Below are 24,856 nucleotides of genomic sequence, written 5' to 3'. Positions count from 1 at the left end.
GAGTATAGGACACATGCAAGCTACAACTACAGCTTTATATATTCCTGTATTACTGCCAGAAATGATGGAAATATTAAAATATAAACTAGTAGCAATTTGTACTGTAATAATATATTTCTTGATTTGGGTAGTGTGATTTGAGCAGGCAAACCTCAATCAATGTTTCATAAATCAACTCAACTACTTTAATATTTTAATGAAATAATGATAAGTCTAGTTTTCAAAAATATTGCTATGTTTGGGGGACTGTAAATCATAGCTTTCAATATAGCAAACCTCATTCAGAAGCCCATGATGCAGAGGGAATGTTTAGAGTTCCTGAAGATCTGTCACAGAAAGAGGACATTGAATGCCAAACCTTTCTCTGACATGCAATTATCTGAGGTGTATATTATTTATCATTTTTAGATAAATGCAAATAAGATGTACATGTATAATATACATGGTATTAAAACTTCAATTAGCCAGGTTCCTTGTATTTACAAAGATAACTGGTTCTAGAAATAATCTTATCCAGGTGTGTTCTGTCTATCAAATTTCATCTATGGGGAGGGGATTAAATAGTCATAATTATGTTCATCCTTTACTGTGGTACCCTGGCTTTATCAACCACATCAGCCATTTTATCTCAGTTGAGACCACCAAAGGTTTAAAGAATGTTTGTAAATTAGAAGTTTGGAATTCAAAGTCTATACCATGCACAGCTTATTGACCCCAAACCTTATGTATTGCAAACTTTATGGACTACAGTATGCATCATAAGGAAGATGGACACCCCAAGTCCTCAGGATGTGCCTCCTTCCCCAAGCCTACCTTCTGAAATGCAAGTTCTTAAGGGCAGGACCATCCTCCACCCTACCCCCAGGAGTCCTGCCAGCCAAATGCTCCTGAACTTTTATTGTTTCTGCTTATTCTCATTTTTTATATAAATAGCTAGTGGAAGAAAAGCCACTTGCTTCTGAATTTTAAAAAAAGACCTCAGTCTTACAAAAAAACTCCAATATATAACATGAATGTGTATGCACTTTTCTCAACATATTATTTAAATGTTTAGGCAGAAAAGTCAAATTTCTAGGTTAATTAGCTATGGAAAACAATCTTTTTGTCAAATAAATTATTAGTATTAGTATTCTCAATATTACCCTCTATCAGTGGTCCTGTATGGTAGGTGATTTTGCCACCCAGGGGCTTCTCTAGAGACAGTTTTGGCTGTCGTGGGACAAAAGATCTAGTGGCAAGTGTAGGGTAGAGTCTGGGGATGCTGCTAAACACAGGTTGCTTAATACATGTGCAGATCCATGTGTGGGGTGGGGAGAACCTGCTGAGAATGTCAATATCTGGGGCTGAGAGAAATGAACCTTCTACTTGTCAAGTCAAGATGCACATGATGGCTTTTGTTGAACAGGATTGTTCGTAACTTTGTTAAGGTAATTATGTACTCACAGGAAATTGAAAAAGTGGTCTAGAACAATCTTGAGACCCTCTCCAGCTCATACTCCCCCATGGTAATGGCCCAAGTGACTTCTGTGCAATGCCATAGTCAGGAACTTGGCTGCAGGATCATCCAAGGAACTTGGACAGAGCAGTGGGTTCTGGCACTCCTGGGAGACAATGTGTGTGATTGTTCTCATTGGCTCTCTGGTGAGTCAGTTCTTATACCCCTCCTTCCACAGATCACACCCGTTCTATCAGCACAGAGACCTTGGTTTTCCCAGGGGGCTGTGTACCTGTGCTGCCTACTTTCCGCCCCTGTCCCTAGTTCTGCCTTTCTAAGACTGTCAGATACATGAAAGCATGCAATGTGCAGCCTTTCAAATTAGACTTGGAAGAGGGATGGATATGCCTAAACGCATTAGCAGGGACTAGGGAGATGGCTTCGTGGGGAAAGTGCCACTAAATGGGCTTTACAGTTGAAAACACTAGGTCTCAGATCGCCATCATGAAGAAGAGGAATGGTGGAGCAAGTCAATCCCTGTGTGGCTTCTTGGAATCAAGAGAACAGAGAAGACTAAGATCAGTGAAGACATTTCCAGTCATACCCTAGCGACCTGGTTCCTACAGTCACACTCTACCTCTCAAGGTTTCCACAGATTTCCAAAGCAGAGATACCAGCTGGGGACCAGGTATTCAACACATGAACTTACAGGAACATTTCACACTCTGAGCACAACAGAAATGAAAAAATTCAATGAAGAAGGTTGAGTCCTTGGTAAGGCATAGTTTTAGCTCTGAAGCCAAGATTTTTGACAAATTTAGTGTTAGTGTGAGTAGTATTTTGACTTCATTTTCTGAGACACACTCTTACTATATAACCCAGGCTAATCTCATGTTTTCTAGCATTACAGGCATGAGCTTCATTATTTTTAATTAACAGATAATAATTAGTGTGTTCTTATTATGCTCAGTGTGGAATTATTAATTCAAACTATTTTACATGTCCATCATCTTAAATGCCATCAATTCCTAATGACAAAAATATTGAAAATCAACATCTTTGTTGATTTGACCTAGACATTGTTGGCTATAGTTACTGTGTAATAGACTCTAAAGGAAACATCTGAAAGTTCCTAGCCTGGCCCCCGACATCCTCCCGTCCCTCTGTTAACTGGACGTGGTGATCTGCCACTGTGAAAACAACATTTCTGAGATCCATGCATAGGAGAATGTGTGCTACCCGATTCTCTGTGCCTGGAATAGTGCAAACCCAGTCTTTGTCATCAATTCTTTAAGTCATTAGGCTGCATAGATTAGGATGATGTCTGTGGGTTCCACCACAATATGTCAGGGATGAGAAAGGACAAAAAGAGGTCCCAGGTCCTCTCGGGCAGTTTTATTTGTAGCTAAGGACAAGGTTCTCATACACTGCCACAGAATGCAATAGGCATTGAGTGGAGAAGGTCACCCTCCTCTCCTGTCAGAATAGATGGTGTTAAATGTGCTGATATTTGTTACTTTGGGCAGAATTCCTTCCTTTCTTACCTCTCCTCATTATTATTTCCTGTTGGAGTGAGGCTTCCATCTACTGCAAAGTTCCTTCAGTGTCCGGTCAATGATGGCTGGACTCCTTTTAGGTAGATGCTCATGGGGACAATGATTTTATTTGTGTCAGGGTCAAATGCATGCTGTGTGATTAGGAAGTTGCATGGGGAGAATTAAGAGCCATGAATGGAGACTAACACAGGGCCTATGAGTGAAGTGTGAAAGACACATTTGGTGACTCTGTGGGGATGTTGCCCTTCATAGGCATTTGATTGAGTGTTTCACGTGGACTTGGTCCAGAGAGCACCAGGCCATGGTAACAATCTGCTGGACACCTGCTTAAGCAATTCAACAACTTAAAGACCTCAACAGTTTTAGCCTGGCAGAGGGCTGCATTGCTCTGTTCTCACACTAGTGGTGGTGGGGGGTTGGGGTTGGAGAATCAATGTACACACAAATGATACTTTGGACATATTTTCTACTTGAAACAATATTATTCTTTCCACTCCCTTTCACCGTGATTACTTTACATTTTAGGACAACTTACATGCTAGAGAAAATTTAAGGAAGTGGCTATGGTGTAACTTGGCCGGCAGGGAGCTTATCTAAATGCAAGAGACCCTGGGTCTCATCCCAGCACTGTAGCAACTGGGCATGGTGGTACTCATCAGTAATGCTAGCACTCAGGAGCCAGGAGCCAGAGGCAGGAAGATCAGGAGTTCAAGGTCACCGTCAGGTTCATAGTGTGTTTGAGGCCAGCCTGATCTACATGAGACCCTGACTTAAAAATACGTAAATAAAAAAAAATTCTTATATAGTTTTTTTGTTTGTTTTTGTTTTTTAAAGAAAGAAACAAAACAAAGACAAATTGGGAAGGGAACTGATTAGAGTTGCTGTGTGATGACATAAGTTAGACACACCTGGCCACTTTCCACCTCTAAATTGAAATCAAACGTCACAGTCTCTGAATCTATAAGCATCTCAATAGAGCTTTGAAAGAGACGTGCCCGGATCACGGAGTGCGTAACAAAGACTAGATTATGTTAGGCAATGACATGTTTGTTCATCATTAAAATGAGGTGGATTTTTAACCACAGCTGCTGTGAGACTTAAAAAGAAAGTCCGTGAATGGTGCAGTGTGCAGGCCTTATGCGTGCGAGGCAATGGCCTCCTCCGAGAAAGCTTCTGGCAACTCGGGCATTATTGACTTGGCCGGTGTTAAGCAGCCAAGCCCTATTAGACATTCTTACCAGGCTTCTTTTCTCATTCATTTCCTCTCAAACACCTCCCCTGTGTAGGTGTTAAATAGAGATGGGTCCTGGGGAGCCGAGTAAACAGAGCATCCCTTCATCCATTGACTGCTGTCCCGATGAGATGGAGAAGGTGTCAGCAAAGAGGCTTGGCGGACACAAAAGCCCCCTGGTGACAGGCTTATCCCTCTCCTGTCTGAACTGTCAGGGCAGCCAATAGAGTCCTCCTGGATTTGCAGAGCAAAATCCATGTGGGGTGCTGTTGTTCTTATCTGAGGATGGCTTCTCATGCCCTGCTGTCATTTATAATATAGCTGTGAATTCAGTGCCTAGGATATTACTATGATTACCTTAAAATTAAATCCACCCTAGACTCTGATCCTTATCCTGACTCTTGAGTGTACTGGTGCAACATTGCCCCTTCTGGGAGTGCTAATTGCTTTTTAACCCGGCCCAGTGTTAAGGTCTCTGAGTGCCACTTAGGACCCTCAGTCCCTGAAGATGCCATCTTGTCATGGAAGGTCAAGTCCTGATTAGCTTGTGAGTGGCTGAGTCCCAGCCAGTTTAGAAAGCTCTGCTCACTCAGAGATCCAGACTCAAGGCCACCTTGCATTCTCAAGTGTGTGGGGACACCAAGGTTGTGTCCCAGCTCTGCATACAGAGAATGACATTATAAGTAGGACCGAGGGTTTAGTAGAATAAAAGGGACCAAGTTGACCCCTCCCATGCTGCCATTTTTCTTGGGTCTTCAGTGAGAAAACAGTATGATTTTTTTTTTCCATGAACATTTTTGTATTAACCAAATTAGCTTGTTTTTTATACATCCATCAGAAACTTTCAGAAATGCAATATTATCTCTGTGAATGGTTGTGGAATTTTATGCAAATAAGAGGTTATCGAATATGTTCCTCCCAAGTCCTAGGACAGGAGCCTTTCTCAGCACTGTGGAAGTATCAGGAGAGACGTGCCGTCATGATGGCCTTCCTTGAGGACATAAAGAACGAAACGCTGTGAACATGGCTGTATCACATGAGTAGCTCAGGGATGCAAACATAGCTTGGCTTTTGAAAACCGCTGAGAAACTAGATACAGATATGCTTAAATCTCCAATTTTCTGCTTGTTTCCTTAGTTGGGGTCTTAAAGACTTCTGAAAGTGAGCCCAAAGATGTTCAATGTTAGGTTTTAAACATTGGAAAGTAGGGTACCTACTGTTCAGCTGTAGGTGATGGCTCAAGTACTGGTCTTCAGGGGTTTCCATGACGATGTATGAGTATAAGAAGGATGTGTATGTATTTTTCATTATTTCATTCCAACACAAGCAGGAGTCAGCAAGATGGCTTGGGGCTAAGACTCATTTCAGTGTTCTATAAGATCAGGGTTTGATTCCCAATACTCAATGTCAGGAGGCTCAGAACTGCCTGTAACTTCTCGTAGCTCCAGGGGATCCAAAGCTTTTGCCCTTCATAGGCACCTGTACTTATATACACAGACCCACAAAGAGATACATATACAAAAACATTATAAAAATAATTAAATCTTAAAAATAATTAAGAAATTCATGACTCCAACTAGAATCTAGATAGAGAGAGATGAGAGCTAGAGATAGAGCATAGCTGATAAATTATAGATAGATGATAGATATGTAGATATATGTGATTGATAGATTATAGAAAAGTGATATAGATAAATATGTATATTAATGTTTATATTTTTCTATAATCTGTTATAAATTATATGTGACTATATGTAACTATGCATATATGATATAAATAATACTGTTTCTTATATTATATAACATTATATATACAATATCCAATGTTTTTACCCATCTATACACTTACCTATAAAGAATAACAGTGTCTATGCAGCATGGACATGTGAAGAATTCTACATATCATATTTCAACACCCAGTGTTCTCTATCATGTTACTGTCAGAGAAAAGCCCTCACTATTTCTACTGTTATCAAGGCTATGGGGATAACAATATGTGAAGACAGTTGATTTTAAGATAGAATCTGACTAGAACTTTAAGTTCCGACTCTCAGCAGTTTTTTTCAATTTTTATTTGAAAACATAGGTAGAAATTTTGCTAGTGGGACCTTGTGGCTTTCTTTCTAAACTTGTATTTATTTATTTTTTATGTGTATGGATGTTTTACCTGCATATATGTTTGTGCATCTCATGCCTGATATCCACAGAGGCCAGAATAGGGCATGGGATTTCATTGGAACAGGTGGTTGTGGTGGGAAATGAACCTGGGCCCTTTGGAAGAGCAGCCTATGCTCCTAACTGCTCAACCATCTCTCCAGGCCCTTCCTGGATTTCCTGAACCCTTTCTTGTCAATCTATCCCTAATTCTTGTGGCTCCTTTGCTGCCTTATTCTCAACATTTCCATTTGCTATATAATCAAAAGCAATCACAGTTTAAAATATATTCTGAAAAATACTCCTCACCACACATCAAGACGAATGAAATCCAAATTGAACAAAGCTCCAGAATCACAATTTTATTATTTTTAGGGAACACATGCCAAGAAGTTAGCCATACATGAATGCAAACCAGAAGTTAAAAGTGTCTGTCTTTGTGCAATTGTGTTTTTTAACAAGAATGTCCCTTGCATATGTGAAGATACAAATGGTGATGAAGAAGAGGCTTTACTTGGAAAATAGGAAAATATTTTTTTAATTGTGATGAGGTCCTCAGGGGCTGGGAAAATATAGATTCACGTGAATCCAAGTGAGGGCAAATGCTCACAGCAGAGAATATGAATATCCCGGGCATCATGGGCCATGGAGATAAGGGGAGAAACACCCTTCCTTCTAGGCTAAATTTTGCTGGCCTGTCATCCCAGGAACTAGGAGCCTGAGGCAGGAGAATAATAAGATCATGGTCTGCCTTAGCTATGGAATAAGCTCAAGGTAGTCTAGGGTATTTAGAGGAACACTTTCTCAAGAAGTCTAAAAAGAGCAGGAGACTTAAAAAAAAAAAAAACATTAAAATGTAAAAAGGTTTAGGCACCAGCTTATTATATGAAAAATTCTGGTTTCATCTCCAGTACTAGAAGGGAGCAGAAAAGACAAGGGAGAAAAAGGAGAAAGAAAAAAGGAAGGAAGAAGAGAAAAGAGGAGAAGGAAGAGAAGAGAGGAGAGGAGAAAAGAGGAGAGGGGAGGGGAGGGGAAGGGAAGGGAAGAGGAGGGGAGGGGAGGGGAGGGGAGGAGAGGAGAGGAGAGGAGAGGAGAGGAGAGGAGAGGAGAGGAGAAGAGAAGAGAAGAGAAGAGAAGAGAAGAGAAGAGAAGAGAAGAGAAGAGAAGAGAAGAGAAGAGAAGAGAAGAGAACCCCTATCCTGCAGGTTGACCACTAGTGGGTACTCAACCATGAGAATGCTAGTGATGTCCAAAATAACTGCAATGATTTGGAGAAAATAGATGGTTTTGTGTAAAGATGTCAATTATAGAGGAAGTATAGTCGAAAATAAAAATAAATATCATCCTTGAAAGAAAGCAACATAATGCCAGTGGCTTGCATTAGCTTGCTTCCAAGCCCAACACCCCTTAACTGCTGTGGTAAGCTCCTTTCCCTATGGAGACTTCCCAGTTTCCGTAATATGCAGAACTTAGCTACATTCTCAACTCTGCTGCTTCCTCACCTGAGTGGATTTAACAAGGTCTGAAAGTAGAGTGAGTGTCCAGTGGCCAATTTTGGAGGCAAAGTCATGAATAGAAAGCAAGGAAGGATGCTGAAGAGGGAGCCATGGAGTGAGACTGAACCCATGGGGAAGTCAAGGGCCTGGAAAACAGCCAGGCTTGGGAGTGCTTCCAAGAACAGGAACTCAATGAACCCCAAACAGCCGGTGGAGAGACAGTGTTTCAGAGTTCTTTCTATCAGAAACAGGAGGAACTGGAGCAAACAGTATAATCTACTGCTGAATGAGGAGACACACCTATTTTTAAGAAAATCAACAACCAAACAACAACTACTGATTCAACATAATTTCCATATGCAGGGGGAAATCCTGTAGATAATTTTGTCCTTCAAGGGTAACTGGTCACGTTTAAAATCAAGGAATGTTCAGCTTATTAAATATAATTTTTTTTTTTTTGTAATTTGTACTTGGCCTAAATGTTTGAACTAGGGACAAGAAAGCAAAAATGTCAACTTCTAGAGTTTTGGCTTTTTAAGTTTTATTTGAAATTTTTGATGATTTGCCTGCATGTATGTCCGCACAGCACCTGTATACCTGGTGCCCTCTGAGGTGAGAAGAGGGCATTAGATACCCTGAAACTGGAATCACAGGTAGTAGTGAGCCACTGTGTGGGTGCTGGGAACCCAACCCATGCCACCAGTGAGGGCAGCAAATGCTCACCACTGCTGAGCCACCTCTCCAGCTCCAGAGGTTTAATTTTAAAACACTTTTAAGCATTGAACTGGACAGCACATTCAGCTTGGAAACTGTTTTCAAAACAGAAAATGAATCTTTCAGTTTAATGTGGTCTATAAGGTTCTTGTTTGGAAAGAAGATAAGGGGTCAGCTGGGAGCAATCGGCTCACAGGACAAGAGTCCCATGGACTTCCATGATATCCTTGCTGTCTCTTTACTAGGCTGGCTGAGAGAGGAATTGTATTTATGAGGGTGATTTTTCTGAAGTTTCATGGTGTCTAGTTCGATCTAATAATTAATTCTAATGAACAGAATGTCTAATGAAGTGCTTCGTTTGGGGCCCTGGAGGAACTTGAGTGTCACACCAAACACTTATTTAAATTACTCTTTGGGGCGTGATTATTTATTTCTCGTTTGTTTCATTTGTTTCTTCTTTTCATTTTGATGCCCTACATTAACTCAGCTTTCCGAGTTGTTTTGGGATGCTGTACCACTGCCTTCTAATTCCCCCACATGTGGCTAGTGTGCTTTGTTACATAGAGATGGCTGATCCTGCTCCTCACTTCCTGATCCTGTCTCATCTGCTAGTCATATTGGAGAGAACAATGTTGCTTCTGTGTACTGTCATCCTGAAGAATATGTTACCTGTGTGACATTCATCCTCATCTCAATAAGCACTGGAAATTAAATGGGCATTTCCTGCCTCCTGATAATGAAGAGTTTTGCATGTAATTCCTGTTTTCAGCTGGCTCTCTAGGCTAAATAAACTTATTTAAAATGACTTCTTTAATTTAAAAATTATGTATTTTATATACATATATTATATACATAAAATACATATACACATTAAGAAAATTTCAGAATATCATAAAGGAAATAAAAAACAATCATAGGTTTTAACTTTATCATAAAGTATTTTAGTATTTAATTCATTTTTCTTGTATAAATAATATCTATAGTAATAATTTATAGTACACTTGTTTTATAGTTGTATTGCTGCAAATATCAAGGGGACCCACCTGGATTCCACCATGTTAACTGGAAAAATTGGGTTGCTTCTTGGAGTCTTTAATGTCCTTAAATAAAAGAACTGAAACACCAAATCAGAAGAAATTTCGAGGACAATTTTATTAGAGCTTAAAAAGAAAAACTCCAGAGCAGGCAAGTTGTAAATTTCAATGGCTTCATGATTCAGGAAGTGGAGAAGGGAGAAGAGGAGGAGAAGGAGGAGGACAACAATGACGATGATGACCAGAGGCTTGCTCGGATTTCTGACTGTTATTTTAGCCTCAATATTAATCAGATTAACTGTTTCCACCTCTGCCCGAGAAGTGGCTTCATTCACAACACAGTTCACTCCCTGCTTCCTTGTTGACAAGAAGCCATTCTAATACCCAAAGGGCCCTGACCCCTGCCACTCACTGAGGAAGTTAGTCATACCCAAGGTTTGATACAAGAAAGTTTCATGTTGTAGTAGAACATGGGGTTTGTTAATGACTATCAATTACTATGCAATACTCTCTACCCCTGCTATGATGATGTGGCTGAAGAATCCTGCCCTCTCCCTGTCTTGTCTCTGGAAGCCAGTTGCTTTCCTTTATTTGCACTGATATTTCTGAAATAGGACAGAATAAATGACTTGTGTTCCTCTCCTAAACATACATAGTAATGCCTGGGAACCTTTGCAAAAGTCTTCTGACGCAGGGTTGCTGCTTTGGCTGCCTTTGTGTGTTGACTAGCATGCCAGCATTACTCTAATGCCATTAGTCACTGGGCATACTAGAAATAACACAGGTATGGTGCTCTTATTTGTAATAAAGGCAAATAGGATTGTCAAATACACTTGACATTTAATTTCCTTAGATCTTTAAAATTTCATGGAAAATGTAACTTGCATGGTCCCATTGCAATTCTTGATATGCATTCAAAATGAATGTAACACCGATGACTGATTTTAAATGTGTGTTCAACATAGAGCTATTGACTATATTGAGAAATCAAAAGTTGAAGATAATTGGTAGAACAGATGTTTGACTATTAGGTTTCACTTTTAGGATTAAAAAAATGGCATTTAAAACAAAGTCCTCCCATATGTTGCAGTAATAGCTGCCAATTGAAGTAAATTTATTTTATTAATGTATAAAATAAGCAAATAGATAGACATAGATAAATTGATTAGATAAATAAAGAACATTTAGCCTATTTTATAAAAGTCTTAATTATAGCCTTGCACTGTCCCATCCTGTTTGCTCATCAGGTCCCTGAGCCTGACAAAACCAACTCCAACACAGCACAGAAAGTTGATCATTTGAGTAGGTGAGTTGGTCAATGGGGTGGTTTGAATGAGCTGTCCCATTCATTAGGCTTGGACATTTGCATACTTGGTCCCCAGTTGGTGGCATTGTTCAGGGAGACTTAAGAGATGTGGTCTTTGTGGAGGTAGTTTGTCACTAAGGGTGGACTTTGAGGTTTCAAAGCCTCCTGCCATTCTTAGTGTGCAGTGTCTGCTCCCTGCTTGTGGTTCTCAGTGGTCCCAACACCATTCTTGCTTCTCATTGCCACATCTCCCTGCCGTGGTTGACTCTTAACCATCAGAAACCATAAACACGACTGAATCCTTTCTTCCATGCATTGCCTTGGTCATGGCATCTTATCACAGCAAGAGAAAAGTAGTTAATGTGATCAATTTTATACTTCCTTAGAGTCTTCTCCATGTTACACTAACCAAGCCCCTTCTGATATCTGTTTCCAATGATGTATGCCCACAGGGAGATTGCTGTGGGATGTTCTGTATGGAAAATGTGTTGCTCTGATTGGTCAATAAATAAAATACTGATTGGCCAGTGGCTAGGCAGGAAGTATAGGTGGGATTAACAGAGAGGAGAAAAGAAAGAACAGGAAGGCAGAAGGAATCACTGCCAGCTGCTGCCATAAAAGGCAGCATGTGAAGATGCCGGTAAGCCACAAGCCACATAGCAAGGTATAGATTTATAGAAATGGATTAATTTAAGCTATAAGAACAGTTAGCAAGAAGCCTGCCACGGCCATACAGTTTATAAGCAATGTAAGTCTCTGTGTTTACTTGGTTGGGTCTGAGCAGCTGTGGGACTGGCGGGTGCCAAAGATTTGTCCTGACTGTGGGCAAGGCAGGAAAACTCTAGCTACAGGAGATGCTGGGATGCTGTAGGACAAAATGAGCCTATTTCACTAATAGCATCATACAGGATAGTCACATAGTCACTTGTGATCACAGCTATGAGCTCCATTCTGTTGTTTGTCACCCAGCTCCTTTTTTTTGTGACAGCAGGCATCATTTGTGACACAGCAGAAACAGGCTTTTGTTAGACTTGAAGATGACTCCTATGTGCCATAGTCATACTATAAATGCACTATAGAATTATTTTTAATATTTTATTATAATTAATGTGTGTGTGTGTGTGTGTGTGTGTGTGTGTGTGTGTGCATGTACTCACATGCATTCCCTAGTGCACATGTGAAAATCAGAGGATAATTTTAGGAATCATTTCTCTACTTCTTCATATGGGGCTGGGTGATCAAATTCAAGTCATCAGATTTGGTGGCAAGCCCCTTTTCCTAATGAGCTGTCTCACCAGCCTAGTAATATATAATTTTGGCATTGTGTCTTATCTTTCGTTAGAACGTATTTTTCTCCACATTGCTCTGTAATGAGTTCATACATAACTTTAAACAATATATCCAAGATTTCTTTGTGCAGTGGCTCAGAATGATGTCTAGTGTTTATTGTAATGACCTGTCATTACAGCTGAACTGTCAGCCATGCCTGTACTTAGCTTCTTGCTTATGGTGGGAGAGGTAAAGACCTGAAAACCCTTCAATTTATAATAAAAGTAAATGAAAACCTTAGTTTGGTACGAGTCCACAGAAGGCAGTTTCATGTGTGGACTAGATGTGGAAACTAAAGCATGAGTGTCAGTAGACACTCGGGGGACATGCCATAGCCAACAGCTGGGATCTTGGTGGAGAATCTCCTGTGGTGTTGTCAGTGAGTTTCTGGGTACAGGTCATCTTTTGCAAGACATAGAGGAGTCTCCTCACGAATATATCCATTGTGCAGGACTTAAAGAATAGCAAATGTGGGATCAAGCATTTTTACCTAAGCTGTTTGTAGCTAGAGTTTTCCTGCCTGGCCCACAGTCAGGACAAATCTCTGTCACCTGCCAGTCCCACAGCCGCTCAGACCCAACCAAGTAAACACAGAGACTTATATTGCTTACAAACTGTATGGCCGTGGCAGGCTTCTTGCTAACTGTTCTTATAGCTTAAATTAATCCATTTCTATAAATCTATACTTTGCCACGTGGCTCGTGGCTTACCGGCATCTTCACACGCTGCTTGTCATGGCAGCGGCTGGCAGTGACTCCTTCTGCCTTCCTGTTCTTTCTTTTCTCCTCTCTGTTAGTCCTGCCTATACTTCCTGCCTGGCCACTGGCCAATCAGAGCAATTTGACATACAGACCATCCCACATTAGTTACTTTTCCTGTTTCTATAACAACATACCCTCACAAAAACCATGTAAAAGAGAAGAGGCTTATTTGGAGGATGCTTCCAGGACATAGTCCAGCCTGATAGAGAAGTCATTGGCCTTGAAATAATGAATGAATGAGTGAATGAGTGTGCCATGAGGATGGTGGATGAGGACACGGCACTATGAGAAATATGCCTTTTCCTCCAGGAGCACAGCTCTGCAAGGAAGCAAGAAAAACTGCTGACCAGCCATGTCACAGCATGGGCCCAAAGATGCCTACCATGGACCAAAGATGTACTTGTGGCAGATAAGACCATTTCTAAATTCAGTTACATTTTCATAGCTTTTGACTTCTAAACTAGATATTCCTAGCTGTTAGCCATGGAGATTTCTGTGAAGTATGCCTGTGTCTTTGTGGTCATTGTGGTCATAGACATCTTCACATGTGTGCCTACATTGGCTTTTGCAAACATCTTCATGGCTTTAATAGCAATAAACAGGGCTAGGGATGTAGCATCATTCAAAGGTGTTTGCCTAGTGAGCAAGACCTTGGCTTTGAATCTCAACACTACAAAAATCATACAGCTACATAATCACACAGAGTTAGGCAAACCTTTAGGAAACATATCCACAGACTTATGGTCCAATTTTGACTTAAGAAACCAAAAATTGAAATTATTTTTAAGAGGTATATTTTCTGAATTTAAAAAATCTATAGCTGAGTTCTGACTTCATCACTGGTCCATGGGTTAGACTCAGCCTTTCTTGGAGAATGCACTAGGATATTTTTTTCCAAGGCAAAGCATGTATTTAAATCAATCCCATGTTAGTCTTTTACCCAAAAGCTGAATGAGCATTTCCAGGGCATACTTTTGTACCAGATAGCAAGAAGGGCTGATGTCACTTCGCTGTACTTGTCCAGGGACTCTTTACGTGGTGATTTTTCAATGACTGATTTTCAAAATTCTTCTAGGATATTTTCTGGTAGTTGGGACTCCAGGCTAGCAACTTACCTCATGCTGAGCCAAGTAAGTTGTGGAGTATGCATCCAAAGTTATTTTCACTTCAAAGATGCCTTTTCATCTGATTGTCCTCTCTCTCTCTCTCTCTCTCTCTCTCTCTCCCTCTCTCTCTCTCTCTTTCTCTCTCTCTCTCCCTCTGTGTGTGTGTGTGTGTGTGTGTGTGTGTCTGTCTCTCTCTCTCTCTCTGTCTCTCCTTGCTGTTTGTAGGGAAAATACAGAACTGAGCAAGGGGCCAGGGCTGAGGTTAGAAGAGGGAGGAAGCAGGCCATGCCAGAAGCTCCATACAGCCCTGGTATCCCTCTGAGCTAGCAGAGCACAGCCCTTTTCTTGTTCTTGGCAGAGAATCCATTACCTGAATGCAAACATCCCTGTGTAGTCCTTGTCAAGGATTGTTCTCTCATTTGCTCTCAATTTTCTTAATCTGCTCTGGTGTCTTAATGGCTGGGAGGGAAAGGTGATGTAGGGCTTGTGCATACCTGTGAGAGGACAAGTTCACATCTTCTCTTTACACTCTGAAGAAATGAGAAACTGCAGGTGGGAGAAACTGAAGCATCGAGCTGAGCTCTGGCCTTATCTCTTCACCCTGTTACCATGACTACAGAATCTGCCAACCTGATAATTGCTTTCCTGACCAGGTAACCTCAACACCTGGCTTTTGGGTTGGCAGGCCTCCATCCAGCTCAGGAAGCAAGGTACAGTCAGATTCCAGTTCATATCAATAGCTTCACTCTCAGGAAGTGGAGACTATTAGTTACAAACTATTTTCTAACTTATTTACCCTTTTTCCCTTTCCTATGTTTTTTGTTTGTTTATTTTTGTTTTTAAGACAGGGTCTCGTGTAGCTCAGGCTGGTCTCAAATCTTCGTGTAGCCAAGGATGGCCTAGAACTTCTTATCCTTCCCGGTACCATCACCTCCCGTGAGCTGCTTGAGCTGGGCTTGCACATGTTCAACACCACACCTAATCTACCATTTCCATTGCAGCCACAAAGCTTCCATTAATATATTCAAACAAGTCAGCTCTGGTTCAGAACCATCAGATACAGCTTGTGATTGAGAGAGAACTATAGAAATGATCAGAGCTGGTTAAGCGTTAGAGAAAACCTTAGTAGCCCCACTTCTGCATTTTAATGATGAGGGAATTAAAATGCACACTGCTAAATGGCTCATCTAGACCACAGGCCTGGGGTTGGGAAGTCATTATTCCCAGACCAGAAAACGTGGTCAAGGGCTTAACTCTTCCTCCAAGTGTAGAAAGGTTAATCAAGTAATTTTTGTCACTGACCATTTTTAATATCCTTTAGTCTCTGTTTCTTAACATGAATGCCACCTTTTCCCCCTTGAGGTAGTGACTTGTGATTAATGTATTTATTTATTTATTTATTTGTTTATTTATTTATTTTTTTAAAAATTCCACGCATGTGTACATGGCCATATCTATCCCCTACTTCTTCCCTCCAGCTCCTGGCAGCCCCGCCACATACATATCTTCCATCTGCATTCTATATTCGCCTTTTTGACTTGTTTCTTTTCATTCACTAAATACAATTAGTGCTGTCCATATGCTCTTATGTGTGGCATCATCTATGGGGCCATGACCGACCTACCAGTGACAGCCCCCAAAGGAAATCGACTCTTCCTCCCTCAGCAGCCATCAACTGCCATTAGCTCTCCAGTTAGGGAAAGGCATCAGGAGACCCTGCCCTCTCCCGACTAGAAATTTAAAGTCTCTTGATCTCGTAGAGGTCTTGTGTGGGTAGCCACAACTGCTGTGCATTGGTCATGTGTGCAACGTCCGTGTCATATCCAGAGGCCTGCCACCCCAGCCCCCCCCGACCTTCAGACTTTATCCTGCACTTAACATCAATGCCCTTAGCAATCCCACTCAGCAAATAGGAACTCTGCCCCTGGATGAAGTGAGGAAAGAGGATTAAAAAAGAGTGAGGAAGCGGTGTCTCCCTCAAGGTCAAATGTGCGGTGACAAGTGGAACAGGGGCTTGTGGCCAGCCCCATCATTGAAATCTAGGCTCATACGCACCAGGTCTGAGAATAACTGAAGCTTTGAAAATCTAGCTCGTCTTGAATATGTTTCCACGGCCACAACTCTCTAAATTCTGAGCTGTTCAAGTCAAGGCTTCCTCCACTCGAAAACAGCACCAATTCTGCTGTATTTGCTAGCAGATGCCATGGTGGAAAGCCATAGTTCATGGCTCACATTGGGGAATTTCCTCACTATTTGTTTCAGGCAAAATGCTAATTTCATGCTTTTTTTAATTTTTAACATGAACTATTTATTACATAAAAAATTGTAGACATTTTCTACAATAAATATACTACAAATGCACACAAAATTGATCAAGTAACTTCAACTAATTTTTTTTTCTTCTCAAATGGTATATAATAGGTCTTACTTCACTGGGCTTAGCAGATTTTCCTTATCACAACTTTCAAAAGCATTCCTATGAATGAAATCAGTAAAGAAAGACACCTACCCCCTGGGCATGTCTCAGCAAAGCTACCTTGCAAGGGTTTCCTGTTTTGCCATGATCTTTCAAATAGGTTTTATCCGTTATGTCTTATGATTGAATTTGCCCCTAAAATTTCAATTATTTATTTTAACTGTATAGATTTTGCTAATTCAATTTCTGTAATTTTTCATAATTCTAGCAGCATATTTTATTTACAAAACTTGAAGCTTTAGCAAACTTCAAGGGCTATGGTTTGATGTAAATGATTTAACATAAAATGGTTTCATAGTGTCTTTACGCTATTTTATTTTATAAGTGTTTTAAGATATTTAAGATTCTTTTTATTTTTTATTTATTTATTTTCTTTTTTTGGGTTTTTGAGACAGGGTTTCTCTGTGTAGTTTTGGTGCCTGTCCGCCTGGATCTCACTCTGTAGACCAGGCTGGCCTTGAACTCACAGAAATCTACCTAGCTCTGCCTCCCGAGTGCTGGGATTAAAGGTGTAAGATTCTTTTTAAAAATGCAAAGAATAATAAACAAAAAAAATAGTGAAAATAAGAAGCGAGTCACTGTCACTGGGCCCTACATCACCTTTGTGGACTGCATCTCTTTATCTGTGGGGTTCCCAGGCTAGGGGTTCTGTCCTAGGCACTTCCTGTATATACACATTCACAGTATCTGCATGTCCCAGCTTAGGGAAAATGGAGGTGTTTATAGACAGGCTGAAGGTGAGGGGATGAATGGCCACGTGATAAACCAATAACCATCCAGGCCTGGTGGTGTATGCATTTAACTCAGTGGCTCCTGCACTTGCTAATGCTGCAACACTTTAATACAGTTCCTCACGTTGTGGTGACCTCCAACCATAAAATTGTTTCATTGCTACCTCATAACTGTAATCTTGCTACTGTAATAAATTGTAAGTATCTGATATACAGGATATCTGATATGTGACCCCCCAAAGAGTCATGACCCATATGTTGGGAACCTCTGCTTAATCCAAGCACTTGGGAGGCAGAGATAGGTAAATCCATAAGTTAGATGCCAATCTGGTCTGTATTGTGAGTTCTGGGTCAGCCAAGGGTACAAAGTGAGACCCTGTCTGTAACCACCACTTTCTGGAACTTTCTCTAACATTGTAGGTAATGTACTTTCCCAACTTCTAGCCTGTAGCTAAAAGGTAACAATCAATCATCACTTTTTCATTTCCTTCTTCTCTACAACTATGTTGATCCCCTAACTCCTTTTAGAGTCTTTCCGAATCAGGATTCTCTTAAGCCCATGGTTCTCTTCATTGAGTGCAGATGGCTGCTATTTACCACCAGGAATGACCATGACAGCACATACCATGAGGCAGGTTCACTGTATTCAGCCCAAGCTCCCCAAGGCTCTGCCCAGCTCCCGCATGAGCCATAGTTGAGTCCAGCTGCCTGGAGCCATCTGTACCAGGTGCTCCCAACCTCTCACCTCTTCCTGATGCTCCATTTCCAGTGAGAAAGTGTGGGCGTCAGAGCTCAACCACAAAGCTCCACACTATTCTTTATACTTAAATATGTTGTTTATTGTGTTCTAGTAAATGCAAATGTTAGTATTTTTATTGGCTCGCCTTTTCTTTTATAGTTTATGTGTATTTCACTAGGTCTTCATCCCCTTAAATATTATTCTTGTTGGCAATGTACCCTTAAGACAAGCTGAAGATAGTGAGACATCTAAATAAAATAGCCAAGACATTAAAAATAGATTTTTTTTTCCTTCCTTTAGTCTGCTGAATAAGTGCACTAGGAAGGCATACATTATCTTTTAATCTGGACCATGTAAATCACCTGATCTGATGTACCACTAAAAAATGAAAGTAACTTTGATTTGTGTGTCTTCGAATACAATCCACGTAATTCTCCTGAGTGTGCAAAGAGAATCCTTCGGTGCGTCTTAGAGTTAAATGGCTTTGAGGTGACATCGTTTTCACATTCGCTTGTAGCCGTGTTTTGTTCGCATGGGTTATAATGAGCCACCTTTAATCTCTAGTCTCAACTCTTTAATGTGTTGGAGAATGTGTGTCCCACGATTTTCCTAATTATTGATCCTGCACCCTTTGTTATCTCTCTACAAACTTCAATATCCTCGCTTTTATCTTGAGAGCTGTCACTTTTCCCCACCACCCTTTCATCTTTTATTTCTTCAGAGTCCCGCCTAGGATACGCCTCTAGTCTCTGCTTGATTGATGTGAGCACTAATTCTGTGTTTTGCCAACTTCTAATGATGTTCTGATTCTCTCTTTTGCCGTTATTGTATTGTGACTTTCAAATTCCCAGTCTCTCGGATTTAATAAATACCCTCCGCAGTTTCACACATCTGAGAACACATTTTAATAAGTTTCTGGGCTCTGCCAGGGATTCTGCTTGCTTAGGTGGCAGGGGCTTAGGAGAGGCTCTTGGGTCTCTCTGCTGCAGCTGCCCCTCTGTGTGGTGGTCATGTTAAACTTCAACCACTCCCATCCTTAGCTCAAACTTTCCCTGCTGAGCTGAGTAATCTCTACTACTGTTCTGTAAATACTCTGTGTCCCTGACAGGATTGATTACTTACTTTTTTTTTTTTCAGTTTATGTTAGAGAAATATATTTTACGGTATAGATTTATGGATTTCTCTCATCCATACACAAGGGAGACAAAACAGTATGGAAATAAAGATAGATGTGTAGAAATGAACACATCAGAACCTGAAGCTGTGGAGTGAGTTCCTACAAGAAGGGCAGAGCAGATGGTGTCCTGGACACCAGCTCCCATGCACACTTGTCTGCGTGTGCCATTTGGGTCCCCGGAACCCCATAAGGACCTGCAATTCTCATTTTGCTGAGGACAGACAGCCTGAGAGAGGAGCCATGCTCTCCTGTATAAGGAAGCATGCAGGTCTGGCTTCTCTCTCACCTCAGATGTTCCTGCTTTTGTTTGCACTACTTTGCTTTTTATAGCAGAGGTGAGTAAGGCATAGTTACATTTGGAGTGAGGTAAGAATTCTCTTCTCACAGCCGTGGTGTAGGGTATGGGTAGAGTCTGTCTAGTTCTCTAAGGAAATGCCAAAGTGTATTCTAAGGACAGGGCAACATTTTGCAACCTGGTAGCAATATGGCCATGCCTGAACTGAATATAGGAGCTTCAGATGGGCATTCCTCCAGACTCTGGGCCAGACACACTTAGACAGATAGCTTTTTTTTTAATCAATCATTAACTTTTCCAGGTGTTTTGTTTGTTTGTTTGTTTGTTTGTTTGTTTTTTTATTACTGGCCATTATGAGTTCAATCGAGTAAATGCATGAAGAACTGTTAAGAACATTTGATAATTACCATTTCATAAGAAATCACAAACTTTTACAAATGTGCAAGGCATTGCTATTGGCAACAGAGCTAATAATTGCAAGCTGTCGATAGTTAAGTTTCCATGAGGAAATTCGCACTTGGGCAGCTCCCTTCTAAAATACAGCTTGGACATGAAGGAGTCAGATGGCAGGAAGCTTTGGGTCCCCAGAGCCCCTTGCTGTGTGTCCTCACCCCTCAAACCAACACTTAGGATGAAGGACAAACCCACAGTTCTTAATTAGGCGCTCAGGAATTATTTATTTCCAAGATATAGAGGTTTTTACTAATTTTTTTTTTCATGAGGATGTTTGAAATTTTTAAAAAATTTCTAACACAATCTTATCAGAAAAATAAATGTCCTTTGAGGCTAGAGAAAGGTTTTGGCATTTAAGAGCTTTTGCTACTCTTGCACAGAACCTGGTTTCAGTTCTCAGCATATATATACAGAGGCTCACAATTACCTGTAACTCTATTTCCAGGGATCCAATGCTCTCTTCTGATCTTCACAAGCACCAGGCACATATGTGGTACACACACAGCATTCACACATGTAAAATAAAAACAATCAAATATTTTTAAAAAGAAAAAGTGTACTTTAAATATGACATGAAAATAAATGGTAAAATTAAAATGGAACCAGAGGATGGCGTGTGGCGATTTCCTCTCTGTCATATTTAAAGTGCTGAGTTTAGGTGGTGATTTTTATCATAGTTTTTTTTTTTTTTTTAAAATCAGAGGCAAAATTTCCCAAGTTATTTTTCCCAGTTAAGGTTTCTTATGTATTCTCCTTTAGTACTTAGGACCTGGGGAAAGATAAAGATCTTTCCTCCTTTAAGAAGGTCACAGCAAACCTGAGAAAGAACGTGCACCATCCTACGATAAGTACAAGTGTGCTTTTCTCTTGGCTGTTCATGAATATCCATAGTCATCAATGTTTGGGAAAATATCTCCAGAGATTCACACTTCCTGTTCTCACTCCCATTGTCTCTTCTGCCACTCCTTATCCTCCCTTTTACTTTTCTTTCATCCCTCCCTCCTTCTTGTCTCACCCCCACAAACACTCCCTGCCCCCCTCATCCCCAAGTCTCTAAGATGATGTCCTCTGAGCACTTTCATGGTGTTTGGTCTCCATTTGGGGGGCTTCCCTTTCTGTTTGGATTACTCAGTAAATAGAGCAAAATATGGTAAACATATTTATTTTGAGATAATAAAGAACTTTGATTTTTTTTTTTTTTTGGTAAACACTGCATGATTTGTATTTCCACAATGATACCATCAGAAGGCCAACACAACCAATGGCTGCTTATTATGCAAGGCTTCCATATGCCCTGCTGAAGAGTGTGGATCACCAATCTATCAATTGTGGTTGTTTTGTTTGTTTGTTTTGTTTTTGAACTAAGATTTTTCAATTGAAAAAAATTTAGACAATGTATTTGATGAAACTCAATGGTACTTCTGTGGGCTTTTTGATTATGTTTTGCCTTGTTTTTGGCATTCTTTTCTCTTATTGATCTTTTGTTTGCTTTGATTTTCATTTTTCTCTATTGCATTTTTAAAAACCACTAAGTTTTGCTCTTTTTTTCAACCGAGGCAGTAGAGCTCAAAACTGCACTTACACAGGTATACAGTAAACATATACAAAGCTAACATGCTTGTTCATAAACCCCCACCTGTACATCATTGCCAAAGTGTCAACTGCACCCCATCTGATGACTGACGCTGAGTCGGGACAGGGAGAGACAGATACCTGATCTACTGTTCAAGCTATGTTGTCTGTGATTTATCCCCACCAGTGTTTTGAGGGGTATTGAGAATTCTGATGAACTACTTATCCTCATTTCTACTCTTTATGATCATTTTGCTAATTACCTGCCCATATCACAACTATATCTATGGTGGTTTTTCTAGTTTGGCACACAATGTACTGAGATAACTTCAGGTCTCAAAACAAAATGAGCTTGAAGTTCTGATTTGCCTCGTGTTTTCTAGCACTACATCTATCTTCCAGTTTACAAGGAACAATTACATAAAAGACAAGGAAGATGTTATACACATTGTACTAGGGAGCCACAGACATACACATCTCCATAAATTTGCAAGATGATCTCTATATTATATTATTGAGTATGACACCTTTTATTTATCAAAGTAGACATGTTTTCTAAACTAAATAAATACATTTAAAGGTGCATTCATGCCACAGCTTATGCATGTACTCTCCCTATCCCAGTTTTTACAGATTCATGTTTATTATAGATTAAAAAGGAAGAGGAAATGTATCTGTCATTCATATGAAGACATTATGGTGGTCTCTCTATAATACAATATGCTAAAGTAATAATAATAAGTTTTTTTAACAAACTACAGAATCCAAAGCCAGTGAACATGCAGACACAGACAGAAGAATCAGCCCAGGGACCCTAACATGGAGCGGATGCCAGACATTTCAGGACATTTTGCTGACAATGAAGTACTTTCTCCAAATTGAAAATTACCTACTGGAAGGAATTTCTTGGAACACTGATAGGGAACTGAAAGCATTGATCAGAGAAAATAAGGAAACAGAAAGAAAGAAGTAAGATCCCCGCTGAATCAGTCAGTCAGAAGCCCGTGCGCCCTCTACAGGGAACAGAGGAACTGCAAGGCTGGCTTTAGTGCCCACTTGGCAGTTTCTCCATGCAGCTAGGACTTGGGAGTGTCCCCATCTTGTGTGTGGGGGGGAGTGTATGTGGGTGTTTCATCCTCAGCCTCTCTGGGGAGTGCACTGTGGGATGTGCTCAGTGACTTAAACTGGCTCCAGCAAGCCTTGAAAGGCGTCGCCCTCAAGCTCTAATGAAGTTAACATAGAACATATAGGAAAGTCATGGGAAACGTAAGTCTAGAATGTGAACTCTGGTTTCTTTATCCCATTACTCTGTGACCCTTTTCTCCTATAGTCAGCAGACAGGAAAATAGAAACAAGAAGCTTCCTCAGTCCTCATTTTAATATGAAATATTCAAAGAAGGTTGTGACAGCTGTCAACCCCACACCTGTTTCAGTACGAATAATGACTCATACAAACACCACAATTTAAATTAGTAGTTTCTAAATAAATTGTAATAGCTATGTCACTAATTTTAGTAAGAATGTATAATAATAACGGCAATGTATCCCTTATTAGCATTGTTAGGGAAAAGCAGCCATCTAAAGAGTTATTTAACCTGTGCATGTTAAGACGAGTCTTAGGAACACTGACCTCGCTCCCAGCCCCACTTGCTTTTTATACAAATGGTCTAACAGGCAAGCATTTGATTTCTCCTTACAAGGCATGCACACTCAGTCATAAGTAGCAATTCCTGTTTTCCCTCTCCCGTCTGCCTCCCTTCCTCACCTACCTCCATGTGCCACTCCATCACTCATCCACCCATCTTTTTATACTATCATCTGTCCATCGATTACCTATCACCCATCATCTGCCCATACTTTAATATATCACTTACCTAGCATCCATCTATCCATTTATCTACCATCTGTCATCTACCCATTGTTCCATATGTTTACTTATTTATCACCCATTCATCTATCCCTCTATCCATCCACTTATCTATCATCCACCCATCTACCTATCAATCTATTTATTTATCACCCACCATCTATCCACCATCCACTCATCTTCTATCAGACTATATATTTATCATCTATCCATCCTTCTATTCATCCATTTAACTATCTATCCATTCACTGGTCTATAATCCACTCATTCAGTTATCTAATTAATAAATCATATGATTTCTGTAATTTCTCATCACCAATAACTATTTATTGACTCTTTATTATCTATTATCTGTGTAATAAATCTGCATATCCATATATATATTTATCTATCTATCATCTATGATAATCTATTGATTTTTTTCTTTGTATACCTGGCTATTCAAGACTCATCATGATTTCCTGACAGCTTTGATCATCTTGCCTCTTGATCGCAATATTGATCAACAAAGGGAGTATTTTGTTTGTTTGTTTGTTTCAGGAGAAAATATCCTGTAGTCTACAGAGAAGGGAGTTCACATGTCTATAGTCTGTTGGTGGATCAAAAGAAATATGTCTAATGTTTAGCACAATGTTAATCATCACATGCAAATATGCTATATATCTGTGAATGTGTTCTACATATAATATTCTTTAATTGTGGTATGTATTATATGTGTATGCCATTTTTTATTACATGCATACCAAAATGGAAATTAATTCAGGGTTATGCTTCTTTTTTAATTATGTTTTATCACAAGGTTATACATCTTGTTATCTTTTTGTCAACCACCTTCCTACACATCTGTCTGTCCATATCTATTCATCCTTCCTGCCTCCATCTACATACCCACCCATCCATCCATCCATCCATCCATCCCTCTATCCATCCAGTTATCTAACTGAAGTCTGATGGTACAGTTCATTGATTGGGAATTTGACTAGTGTGGGTAAAGCCTTGAGTGGCATTCTCAGAAATATAAAAGAGAAAAGAAGAGAAGAAACATCAAGGTTTTGAACAGCTGATTGTGGTATTGGTTGTTTGTTTCTTAGCTTCAGAAAGCTCTTATGTTTTTGGGAATAATAACATGAGATCTACATAAGTAAATTTTAAAAAGATTAATTATAGAGTGTCCTTAAAACCATGCTTCATTAACTGCAACAGTATTTCTCCTGCTTATATTGGCTTATTCTTGGTTAATCTAATCAACTGAATTTTTATGCTGTGTAGTTGATAGACATGTAACTTGAAGTGGGGTCAGGTAAATCTCATTTTAGAGTTCATAGTAAATTGAGACAAAAAAAGAACATTTTAATCCCACAAAATTCTGCAATTCAGGCCAACCAAATCTCTACTATCCATGCAGCAACCGGAGGCAACTGGGG

General features: G+C 40.0%; 1 protein-coding gene across 1 annotated transcript in view; it reads left to right on the top strand.

Moving 5' to 3' along the window:
* The window catches only part of Csmd1 (CUB and Sushi multiple domains 1), a 1,301,483-nt gene that overhangs the window by 892,352 nt on the left and 384,275 nt on the right, over positions 1-24,856 (top strand). The gene's annotated exons all lie outside the window — the stretch shown is intronic.

This window comes from Peromyscus leucopus, chromosome 17 (genome assembly GCF_004664715.2).
Source record: "Peromyscus leucopus breed LL Stock chromosome 17, UCI_PerLeu_2.1, whole genome shotgun sequence".
NCBI lineage: Eukaryota > Metazoa > Chordata > Mammalia > Rodentia > Cricetidae > Peromyscus > Peromyscus leucopus.
This window is presented reverse-complemented; position numbering and strand designations above follow the sequence as displayed.